This window comes from Giraffa tippelskirchi, chromosome 2 (assembly GCF_054371585.1).
Source record: "Giraffa tippelskirchi isolate mGirTip1 chromosome 2, T2T-mGirTip1v1.2.pri, whole genome shotgun sequence".
NCBI lineage: Eukaryota > Metazoa > Chordata > Mammalia > Artiodactyla > Giraffidae > Giraffa > Giraffa tippelskirchi.
In genome coordinates, this window is record NC_137276.1 from 94,741,934 (window position 1) to 94,754,360 (window position 12,427).

General features: G+C 43.4%; 1 long non-coding RNA gene across 1 annotated transcript in view; it reads right to left on the minus strand.

Moving 5' to 3' along the window:
* The window catches only part of LOC145539833 (uncharacterized), a 386,573-nt gene that overhangs the window by 281,860 nt on the left and 92,286 nt on the right, over positions 1 to 12,427 (minus strand). The window lies entirely within an intron of this gene.

The window sequence follows — 12,427 nt, forward strand, 5'->3', positions numbered from 1 at the left end:
AAAAGCAGTCTCATGTTCTCACTAAAGTGTAAATGACTGCTAGCTGCACCTTTGCATAAAGAAATGGGGAAACAGTGAGGGAATGGGAGCTAAGGGGTAGGAAGAACCACTGGGAAGGGAAAAACTCACTCATGATCCTCAACATCAAGCTAGCCCAGGCTGGACCCTGCCCCTTGGGAGGAGTACTGTGTTAGGAGTCAGATGAACTGAGTTGGAATGCCAGCACCACCACTCATAGGGCCACCATACCTCTCTGAACCTCACTTCTGTAGTCAGAAACCCACAATAATAATCCCCCTCCCTTCCTGCACAGGAAGGTCATGAAGCTTATGAGGCATGTAAAACTCGTGGACTGCCCAGTGCTAGACCAGTGGCTTTTAGGCTGAGGTAAACCTTAGACTCACCTGAGGAGCTGCTTTTAAAATTTCCTGTCCCCAAGCCACTCTCCAGAACCAACTACATCAGAATGTCTCCAGATGAGACCCGGGCATCAGTTTTTGTTTTTTTTTTAAGCTCCCCAGGTGATATTAGTATGCCACTGGAGTTGAGAATCACTGCCCGAGGTGGGTGTTTCTAACCTGGGGGTAATCCAGCCCCGACCCAGGGGCATTTGGTAATGTCTGGAGACATCCTTGATTTCACAGCTTAGGTTATGGGTGCTCCTCGCATCTATTTGAGTAGAGGCCAGTGTGTGTATATTAGTTGCTCAGTCGGGTCCAACTCTTTGTGACCCCATGGACTGCAGCCTGCCAGGCTCCTCTGTCCCTGGGATTCTCCCGGCAAGAATACTGGAGTGGGTTGCCATTTCCTTCTCCAAGGGATCATCCCAACCCAGGGATTGAACTCAGGTCTCCTGTATTGCAGGCACATTCTTACAATCTGAGCCACAAGGGAAGTGGCCAGGGATGCCTCTAAATATCTTTCAATGTCCAGGACGGCCCCCACAATGAAGAATTACCGAGCCTAGTGTGTCCATAGTGGCACAGTGGCAAGATTGAGAAAACTTGACCTAGAAAAACATAAGAAATATTTGTTTTTTGATTACTGAAGTTACTTCCCTAACCCAGACCAAGGACACGGAAGTCCAGAATGGCCTAAGATTCTGAAGACCCCTTCACATTTGTAGCCTTGGTCTTTGTCCTTGAGGGTATAGAACTCAAAGACCAAGATTCTTTTAAAGACCATCCATTCATTCATCACACGAATGTTGCATGAATGCTCAGTCCCTCAGTTTGCGACACTATGGACTAGCCTGCCAGGCTCCTCTGTCCATGGAGCTTTTCAGGCAAGAATACTAGAGCAGGTTGCCATTTCCTTCTCCAGGAGATCTTCCCGATCCAGGGCTTGAACCTTAGTCTCTTGCATTGGCAGGCAGATTCTTTACTGCTAATACCACCTGGGAAGCCCCACCAATGCTTACGGAAGATCTATTAAGCAGCAGGCACTGAGCAAACACTATACCTGTTGGGCCTCCAGACATTCCCATCCCATCCCTGGTAACTGAGACCCCATCAGACTTCCGCTCCCAATACATAAATGCCTCACTCAACCATTAGGTTCTGAGCGGGGTTCGTCTCAATGGGGTGGCCCTGCTGGTGTGAGTGTGTGTCTGATGTACAGAGACGCCCTGGGAGGCTCTGTTCCCCAGGGGAGACTCAGTCCCACTCACTGATTAGCTTGAATACCAGGACCTATTTCACTGGGCAGTGGGAGCCACAGGAGGTTTCTGAGTGGGAAAGTGGCAAGATCCATCTTTTAGCAGAACTAATCCGGTAGCCGTTCTCTCTAAAGTAAGACGAGAAAAGGTGAGGAATAGCAGTTGGAGTTTAGCACAGGGCAGTCACATTTAATTGAAATTCACTTCACATGAGATTAATCTTTCCAAAGAAGTACATGTCAAGTGGGAGAGATGTTTCTTACTGTACATAAGTCTATCACCACGGAGGCAGGCTTTGGGCTTTTAACTGCTACTTTCCGGTTGGAAAAGCCATTTCCAATGGCTTGCAAAGGGCTTGCTCCGAAATTGGCAGCAGTGTGTATCACAGTGCTTGCTCAGTCCTCTTTGAGGCATTTTAGTACTTCTCACTTCCAATGCAAAGCTATTGATGTTGGCTCCATCTTGGGAACACTGCCGCCAGCTCCACCACTTAACCGACATTTGGATGGCATTGTTACCAGATTTTAAAAAGATTTTCAGTTCTAACAACAGTGGTTGATCACATAACCGGGCACTAGGAATGGATTCACTCACTGATCTTCCAAAGAATGGCAACAATACTGTGATACCCACAGGACGACAAAGGATGGAGGCTACCTATTCACCAGCTCACTTGTTGCCACGAGGCTTTGGAAATGGTGTCACTACATCTTGAAAATCCTGGGGCCTGCCAAGTTGGAAAGGTCTTGATTTTTATTTTGGAGGTTTTTTTTCACATTTTTTCAAATGGGAAGGTTGCAATATTTCAAAATACACTTGAAGTGAGGCCTTATATATTTATATCACATAATTTCAAATATTCAAAAACTAGGACTGCCGCGTGCAGCAGCTCAGGCACCTTGTTGAAGCCAGACCTCAGAGAACGGCAGGCCCTCACTGGGAAGGCAGGGGGTGAAGCTGCTGAGTGGCCAAGCACTGGCCATGTGGCCCGGGTTCGCATCCCATCTCAGTCTCTTCCTAGCTCTGTGAGGTTAAGGCAAGTCATCACAACCTGTCTGTGCCTCAGTTTGTTCATCTGTAAATTGGGGTTAATAATTTCTCATTGATGTTTTGTTAGGATTTACTTCATCTATGTAAGCGACTTAGAACAAATATGTATTTTATCTGCAAAGAGATTTAACAGTGCCTGGCATATAACTAGCCAAGTTATATGTGTGTGGGTTAAAAAATCAGAGATCTGAGAGACACTTCAGGATGGAAGCAATGTGACCTCGCTGTAGACATGACAGCACAGCATGGGTGATGAAAGAGCCAGAGAAGCTAATCTCAGGGCAGCCTGAAGCTGTTAACAGGAATCAGGAGGGGTGGGTTTCTAGGGGAGGAAACTTTAGACTACCTCAGCAAGAGGGCTCACACAGGGCCTCTCTGACCTGGGGGTGTAGATTCCAGTGTAGGCCTGCCACCCCCTCACCCCCACCGCAGGACACTGACAGAGACTCTGGAGTTTCTGATGTAAACACCATGACCGTCCATCACAGGGCTGGCAGGAGGATGGCCTTCTGACCCAAGACCCCCTGGGCTCCTGAAATGTCATTCTCTGGGCAGCTTCCCAAACCTTCCCACAAGAAAGTCCTGACACGTGACCACCAAGGACCTCTCTGCAAAGTCCTAATTTATAACCTCTGTCTCGGTTAATTAGAACACCTCTACCATTCCTTTCAAGGTGCAAATTAAACAGCTCATCGCTGCTTGCAATTAAAACCTCTGCTCAATTCTCTGAAATGTCCCTTATCCACACCACCCCACCTCACCTGCAGATTTGTGTCTCCAGGATCACCCACTCAGCCCCAGCCGCACATCCCACCCCGAGCTGGGACCTGCAGACCTGCAGAGCTGAGTCAACAGCAGTGGTGGGGACATACTAACCACCCACATCACAGGAATGAATTTCCTCTCAGGGAAAGTTGGGACAAGGAAAGGAATGGCTGTCCCTTCATAAAAATAAAAAAAAAAAGACTTGATTTGCTCTGGGAAGGATACTTACCAATCAAGACATCCCCCATTTCCCCTCCAATAACCAGACCCCCACTCATCCTTCAGGGATAAGTTTTGGGTCCTCTTTTTCCCCCTCTACAATCCACAAACCTCCCATCTGTGAGTTCTGATCCTCTTGAATTGTGGTTCTGGCCATTTCCCCTTTTTGAGATGTTCCCAATAAAGAAATACAGATCAGTATGACAAAATTGTTGTTGAAGTGGTTGCATGTAACCAGTAGTTTAGCAGACAAAATTACAAAGTAATATAACTACGCTGGGCAAATTCCAAGCTCATTTTTTTTTTTTACTATTAAAAACATTTTATTGGGGTATAGTTGATTTACAATGTGTTATTTTCAGGTGTACAGTAAACTGAATCAGTTATACATACAAACACTTTGAGATTCTCTTCTCTTATAAGCTATTACAGAGGACTGAGTTTCCTGGGCTATACAGGTCTTTATTAGTTATCTATTTTATACTTAGTGGTGTGTATGTGTCAATTCCAATCTTCCAATTTATCCCTCCCTGAATCTTTACCACTTTTAGGCACACAGTTCAGTGGTAATAACTATGTTCATAACATTGAGCAATTATCACCACCATCCATTCCCATGAACTCTTTCACCTTGTAAAACTGAAACAATACCCATTAAATATTTCTTCACTTCCTCATTCTCAGCTCCTGACAACCACCAGGAGTATTATTCTTCTAAAAATATATCCAGACAACCTATGTTTTCACCAATTCATCAAAAAGAAAACCGGATGATTGTGTTAATAGTATAATTAAAACCTCAAATATTAAAAATATTATGGTACTCCATCTAGAAATCCTCAACATTGATGTCATTATGTGACAAACCTAAATTTTAGTTTTTTGTAATGTAGCTGGAAAGAGGTACACCTAGATGTCAACGGTGATGCTCATTCACATCCCTAAATCTTTCTGTACCCTCTTGCTTTTACTCAGACCCACCTATTTTTTATTTGCTTTCAAATATTTTATTGTAATCTTTCTAATAAAGACCACCTAATTGATTTTGGTCCCCAAATTTCTAGGCAGCCCACCCCCCGCCCCGAGTTTGACAGCTGCTCACACGGGTTCATGCAGGAAACATGTGAAGTTCCAAGGATCTGACCAACACCAGGTAGGACATCTCTGCATCAGCAAAATCCTAAAACACAGTACCCAGGTAGAAGGCATGTTGCTCTCCACTTCTTGTCACAGCCTGTTGCTGAAGTGGCAGGAATCATCACCTGGACACCCCAGCCACCCCAAAAATGCTTCTCCAAGAGAATTCCAAACCTTAGGCCTCCAGTCACCAGGCTAGCCTGGAATCTCTGTGAAGGGGTACTGCTGCCCTGGCTGGGCTTCCAAAGCTCTCAGGCCTTCTTTCAAGAATAACACACCAGTGGACGTTTTAACTGCCTCGTGGTGCCTCGGACCCTCCTTCGAGAATCAGGAGCCTGCACGCCGGTAGCTGTGCAAAGACGGCGCAGGCTGCAGCCTCCCTCTGGTTTGGGGAAGGTTCCCCAGCAGACGACTGGCAAACCGCCAGACTACCATCTCTACTCTGCACAAGTTCGCCATACAAAGAGCAAATTCCAAGCTCATTACAGAATTTGTAAGATTAATGAATTCATGAGTCCCCGAGGCAGTCTGGTCCAATCAGGGTTCAGAATTTTAAAGGTGGAGAATGAACTTCATCACTGTTTCTCTGTGACCTTCATGTGTTACTTCCTTTGATGATAATATCAAGAGTTGAAGAGCCCTTCATGAATGTGATGTCTGGGCCAATGGGTCCTTTTCCCCAGCACTGTGGACTCCCTCTGGAAGCCCACTTTGAATTCCTAACACTTAACTCTCAGTCCCACCACAGTTATAGACACTCCACTGGACATTTATCACATTTGTGGCTGTCTGCCATCTTGTGAACAATTCTCCCACGTTTAAAGAACTTTCTTCACTAGGAATTCTGTCTCTCCAAGGTATTAATGGGAGGAAAACCTACCTTTCTCAGCCTACTTGCACCCAGGCTCCACATGTAAGACTGAGGTGCCTTCAATTATCTCGTGAACCAAGAACTTCTGGAAGTTCAAGATGGATTTAGAAAAGACAGAGGAAGCAGAGATCAACAGCCAACATCTGTTGGATCATATAAAACACTAGAGAATTCCAGAAAAACATCTACTTCTGCATCATTGACTACGCCAAAGCCTTTGACTGTGTGGATCACAACAAATTGTGGAAAATTCTTAGAGATGAGAATACCAGACCACCTTATCTGCCTCCTAAGAAATCTGTATGCAGGTTAAGAAGCTACAGTTGGAACTGGACATAGAACAATGGACTGGTTCAAAATCTGGAAAGGAGTACTTCAAGGCTGTATATTGTCACCCTGCTTACTTAACTTATATGCAAAGTACATCGTGTGAAATCCTGGGCTAGATGAAGCACAAGCTGGAATCAAGATTGCTGGAGAAATATCAACAACCTCAGATATGCAGATGACACCACCCTTATGGCAGAAAGAGAAGAGGAACTAAAGAGCCTCCTGATGAAAGTGAAAGAGGAGAGTTAAAAAGCTGGCTTAAAACTCAACATTCAAAAAACTAAAATCAGGCATCTTGTCCCATCACTTCATGGCAAGTAGATGGGGAAACAATGGAAACAGTGACAGACTTTATTTTGGGGGGCTCCAAAATCATTGCAGATGGTAACTGCAGCCATGAAATTAAAAGATGTTTCCTCCTTGGAAGAAAAGCTATGACAAACCTAGATAGCATATTAAAAAGCAGAAATGTTGCTTTGTTGATAAAGGTCCATATAGTCAAAGCTATGGTTTTTCCAGTAGTCATGTATGGATGTGAGAGTTGGACCATAAAGAGAGCTGAGGGCCGAAGAATTGATGCTTTTGAACTGTGTTGTTGAAGAAGACTCTTGAGAGTCCCTTGGACTGTAAGGAGATCAAATCAAGCAATCCTAAAGGAAATCAGTCCTGAATATTCATTGGAAGGACTGATGCTGAAGCTGAAGCTCTAACACTTTGCCCACCTGATGCGAAGAACCGACTCATTTGAAAAGACCCTGATGCTGGGAAAGATTGAAGGCAGGAGGAGAAGGGGATGACAGAGGATGAGATGGTTGGGTGGCATCACCAACTCTATGGACATGACTTTAAGCAAGCTCCAGAAGTTGGTGATGGACAGGGAGGTCTGGTGTGCTGCAGTCCATGGGGTCACAAAGAGTCAGACACGACTGAGCGACTGAACTGAAGCGGGTAGAATGTCAGCCTGGAACAGCTGAGAGCCATCAGGTGGAGAGAGCCTTACTGTAATGAAGCCATCATGGAGGAAAGCAGGGGCGAGAGATGGAGAGATGCTGATGCTCATTTGAACATCAGGATCCAGTCCTGCCTGATGCCAGCCCTAACCCTGAGCTATTGATTGATGAGCCAATTAGCTCCTTTGTTTTTTCTTAACTAGCATGAATCAGAGTTCTGTGACTTGTGACTAAAATAGTCCTCATATAACAATCTTGTGTGATAAATATTACCATCTCCAACCTCCTGATGAAAAAGGCCGAATCTCTGACAAATTAGTGAAATTGTTTAAAATTATGCACTTTCATGGGCTTCCGATGTGGCTCAGCGGTCAAGAATCCACCTACCAGTGCAGGAAATGTAGGAGACTGGGGTTTGATCCCTGAGTCAGGAAGATCCCCTAGAGGAGGGCATGACAACCCACTCCAGTATTCTTGCCTGGAAAATCCCCATGGACAGAGGAGCCTGGCAGGCTATAGTCCGTAGGGTCACAAAGAGTCAGACTAGACTAAGCTACTGAGCCCACACCCACCACTTTCATAAGTCAAGTAGGGTGTTTTCTTTCAACCCCTTTCTCTCTTTCACTCACTTTTTATTGAGAAGATTTTTTGGAACACAGAACACGAAGAGATTTTTGTGAGCTAATCCAGCACCCCACCACACCACACACATACACAACCCACTCTGGCAGAGACTCGAGATCCTGGGAGTCATGGAGAGAAGGTGGGGGGAACAGAATAGTAAGAAGACCAAGTAGCAGAAGACAGAGGAGAAGAAAGATGGAGTGTGGAAGAGAACTGTCATGGTTTTAAAATATTTTGGAGAATTCTTTGATGTGTCTTCTTTCAAAAGATGGAGCCTAACTGCTCCCCACCCACCCTGCCTTTGAATATGGACTGGTGGCAGAAGTGATGGGATGTGATTTCCAGGGCCAGGTCATGAGAGGATACAACTTCCTCCTTGCTCTCTCTCGGATCACTTCACCACATCATGAGGACACTTGAGCAGCCTCACCCACAGGGAGAGCAGCCTAACAGCCTGTGAGCCACCCTCAACATCAGATCCTCCAGTCCAAGCTTCTCTCAAACTCCTGACCCCCATAGAAACTTTGGGATAATAAATGTCTACTTTTAAAATATATATTTATTGTTTGTTTGGCTGCATCAGGTCTCAGTTGTGGCATGTGGGATCTAGTTCCCTGATCATGGGCCCCCTGCATTGGGAGCTCAGAGTCTTAGCCACTAGACCACTACAGAAGTCCCGTTTATGTTGTTCTAAGCCACTAAGTTATTGGGATAATTTGTTACACAGCAATTAATAACTAAAACAGGAACTCTCTGATACACACCATCAGGGTGGCCTCTGTGTGGACTGACAGTATCTCCATGGAAATCATAAAGGACAGCTATGCCTTGTCCTCTGAACCCATGAGTATGACATATCTGCCAATGGCAAGACTTCCTTTCTTCTCTGTAGAACTTTCCAGGCAGAACCCAGAGGCAGTACCAGGGTTGGCATCTGGGTCTTTGTGATGCCAAAGACTGTGCCTCTCCATGAGGTCACATTTCAAAGTCTGGTTGTCAAGGAGCTAGAAGAGCAGGAAGGAACAGCTGAGAAACTTAAGGTGGTTCTTTTGAATCAGACAGAGACCAAAAATTAGACGACAGAGTAAGAGGGTGCTTCTCTTATTAATTTAATTATTTAAAATCCATTGGAGGGACTTCTCTGATGGCCCAGTGGCTAAGATTCCAAGCTCCCAATGCAGGGAGCCCAGGTTCGATCACTGGTTATGGAACTAGATCCCACATGCTGCAACTAAGAGTTCGCATAACACAACAGAGACCTGGTGCAGCCAAACAAACAAATTAAAAAAAATTTTTTTAATAAATAAAGCTGAGTGGAGATGTGATTAGGATAGAGATCAAGATGCAATCATACTGAATTAGGAGGGGGCTTTGAAATCTAACTAATCTGTCCTTACAGGAGATAGAAAGGGACACACACAGAAGTTGGTGATTTGAATATGGAGGCAAAAATTGGGATGATGTGTCTACACACAAAAGAATGCTATGACTGCCAGCAACCACTAGAAGCTGGGAGAGGAGCACTCAGCCAATCCTTGCTCAAAACCTCCAGGAGGAACCAACCTTGTCAGTAACTGGATTTTGGACTTCTGCCTCTCCAAAGTGAGAGACTAAATTTCTATTGTTTCAAACCAAAAACAAAACAAAAAACACCTACCAATGATATTGAATAAATAGTAGGGCAATAACAGATAACAGTTTCAAAACAGCCTTAGTGGATTGAGATGTCCCCTGATGTCATTCATTTTCCATAAATGTATGCTGATCACCTGGTCAGTGCCAGGGCCATGTCTGGACCATACACACAGGAAATGTTACATCAGAGCCAGGGGCCAAATAAACACCTCAGTCAGCCCAAGCTCACTAGCATATGGAGGGCAGGGTTGGGTACAGGATCTAGAAAGACCCTCTACAGCAGGTGGACTGAGCAAGCTGGGTAGAAAGTTGGAAAGGTGAGAGGGTGGACATTTCTGGCAAGCTCACAGATGCAGCCCCAGATGACCCACTTTGGGCTGGTCCATCATGTGGGTAGAAAAACACAGGGACAGGAGGTACATTAACTTCTGTCCTATGGCACCTGCCTCCACAGTCTGATGTTTAAGATCTCATTCAGAAGTCCCTCCTCTGAAGCTCCCAGACACACTCTTTCTGTTTGAGCCAGGCTTGTCTCCCAAAGTGATGTGGTAGTTCCGGCCCCACACTAGTATTCTTCCTGATGCCCCTGAAAAATACCTAGTTCTTCTCTTCCCAGAAAATTCTTACAAATTTGCTCAAAAATTCTTTCTCCTGTGAAGAAAAGAGAACCCCACACTGTTGATAGGAATGTAAATTGGTACAGCCACCATGGAAAATGGTATGAAGTTTCCTTAAAAAATTAAAAATAAATTTGCTGTATGATCCAGTTCACTCCTGGGCAAATATCTAGAGAAAACTCTTATTCAGAAAGATACATGCATCCCAAAGTTCATAGCCACACTATTTAAAATAGCCAAGAAATGGAAGCAACCTAAGTGTACATCAACAGATGAATGGATAAAGATGTGAGATATATATATATATATAATGGAATATAACTCATCCATTAAAAAGAATGCAATATTGCCATTTACAGCAACATGGATGGACCTAGACATTGTCATATTAAGTGAAGTAAGTCAGACAGAGAAAGACAAATATCATATGATATCAATTATATGTAGAATCTGAAAAAAATGGTATAAATGAATTTATTTATAAAACAGAATCAGATTCACCGACACAGAAAAAAAAAACTTCTGGTTACCAAAGGGGGGAGGAATAAATTAGGCATTAGCAGATACACACTACTATATATAAAATAGATAAACAACAAGAACTTACTGTATAGCATAGGGAACTATTATATATTCAATATCTTGAAATAAACTATAATGGAAAAGAATCATGAATCAAAGAATCTGAATCACTTTGCTATACACCAAAACTAATACAACATTGTAAATCAACTATGTTGTTGCCATTTAATCACTAAGCCATGTCTGAGTCTTTTGTGAGAGAATGGACTCTTCTGCGACCCGCTGGACTGTAGTTTCCCAGGCTCATCTGTCCATGGGATTTCCTAGGCAAGAACACTTTGCAACCACTGACCCAGGGACTGAACCCGGATCTCCCGCATTGTAAGCAGTTTCTTTACTGTTTGAGCCACCAGGGAAGTTGGAGGAGGGAGGGACTTCATTTTTTTTGTTTTTAATTGAAGTAGGGCTTCCCATGGCTTCGCAGTGAAGAATCTGCCCTCCAATTCAGGAGACACGGGTTAGATCCCTGGGTCAGGAAGATCCCCTGGACAAGGAAATGGCCACACACTCAGTATACTTGCCTCAAAAACTCCATGGACAGAGGAGCCTGGAGGGTTACAGCCCATGGGGTCACAGAGAGTTGGACACAACTGAGTGACTAACACTCCTCCAAGACTTCTTTGACTGACTCTTTCCTAAGAATTCCAATCAATTTTGATTGGTGTGGTGCTGCTGTGACCTTGGCAGGGAAGGGCCATTCAGGCTGCCCACCTCGGAGCTCTCTCTTGGCCTCCATCAGGCTTTCTTCAACCAGGTGAGACCCAGTCTCTTGTCATCCTTCTCGCTCTCCTCACTTCACCCTGTGTTCTCTGAGTGACTAGATTGTGCAAGTAAGTTAATGAATAGACTTAACTTCACACACTGCGGTTATCAGCCCAACCTTGACTACATTTTCATTTATGGTTCTTCTAAGAAGACCTCCAGATTATGTTAAGAAATGTTCCTGCCACGCAGCAGTAGGTGGGGACCTTTGGCCAACAAAACAAGGCCACGTCTGAGAGGTTGCAGCTCTTCAGGTGAAGTGGGCTTTGTAGCACCTAATCGAGAGTATCAAGATAATGCAATGTCTTAAGAAACTCTCTGCTGTTTTGTACTTTGGGACTCTTACAATTTTATAACCCCTGATTGATAACCCTCAAAGTTGCTGTAATCACTACAGCTTTTTCTCCCAGCCCTACTTTTTCTTCAAGACTCAGCTAAAGGCCCTGCTTAAGCAAGACACCTTTCACGTCCACCCTGGATGACCTCTCTCCTGACTAACGTTGGGTCATTGTTAAATTCCATTCTTTTGGTGAACCATTAACTCAATTAAAAATTTTTTAGATCAAACAATAAATCAAAACTGAAATCACTGTATGTGTAATCTAAAAAATAACACAAACAAATGAATATAACAAAACAGATTTGTAAGTACAAAGAAAAACTAGTGGTTACTAGTGAGAAGAGGGGTGGGGGAGGGGCAAGATGGGGAAGAGGATTAAGAGGTATAAACTACTAGGTATAAAGTAAATGAAATACAGCACAGAGAATATAACCAATATTTTATAATAACTTTAAATAGAGTATAATCTACAAAAATTGAATCACCATGTTTTACATCTGAAACTAATACAACATTGTAAATAATATAATTTGATTAAAAAAGCCTGAAATTGTAAAATAGTTTAAAATGAATAATAAAAAAACTGGGAGAAAATATTTGCAAATCACATATATGGGAGAAAATATTTGAAAAGAACTCATATAAAAAATATGTTAAGAACATTCTGAACTCAACACTAAGAAACCAAAAAATCCAGTTAGAAAATAAGTAAAAGACTTGAATAGACACTTTACCAATGAAAGCATAAGGGAAGCAAATAAATACATTAAAGATGTTTAACCTCGTTAGTCATTGGAAAAATGCAAATTGTTAATAAATTACAATAATATATCATGACTTACTTCTTAGAATGGCCTTAATTTAAAATTTGATAATATCAAGTGTTGA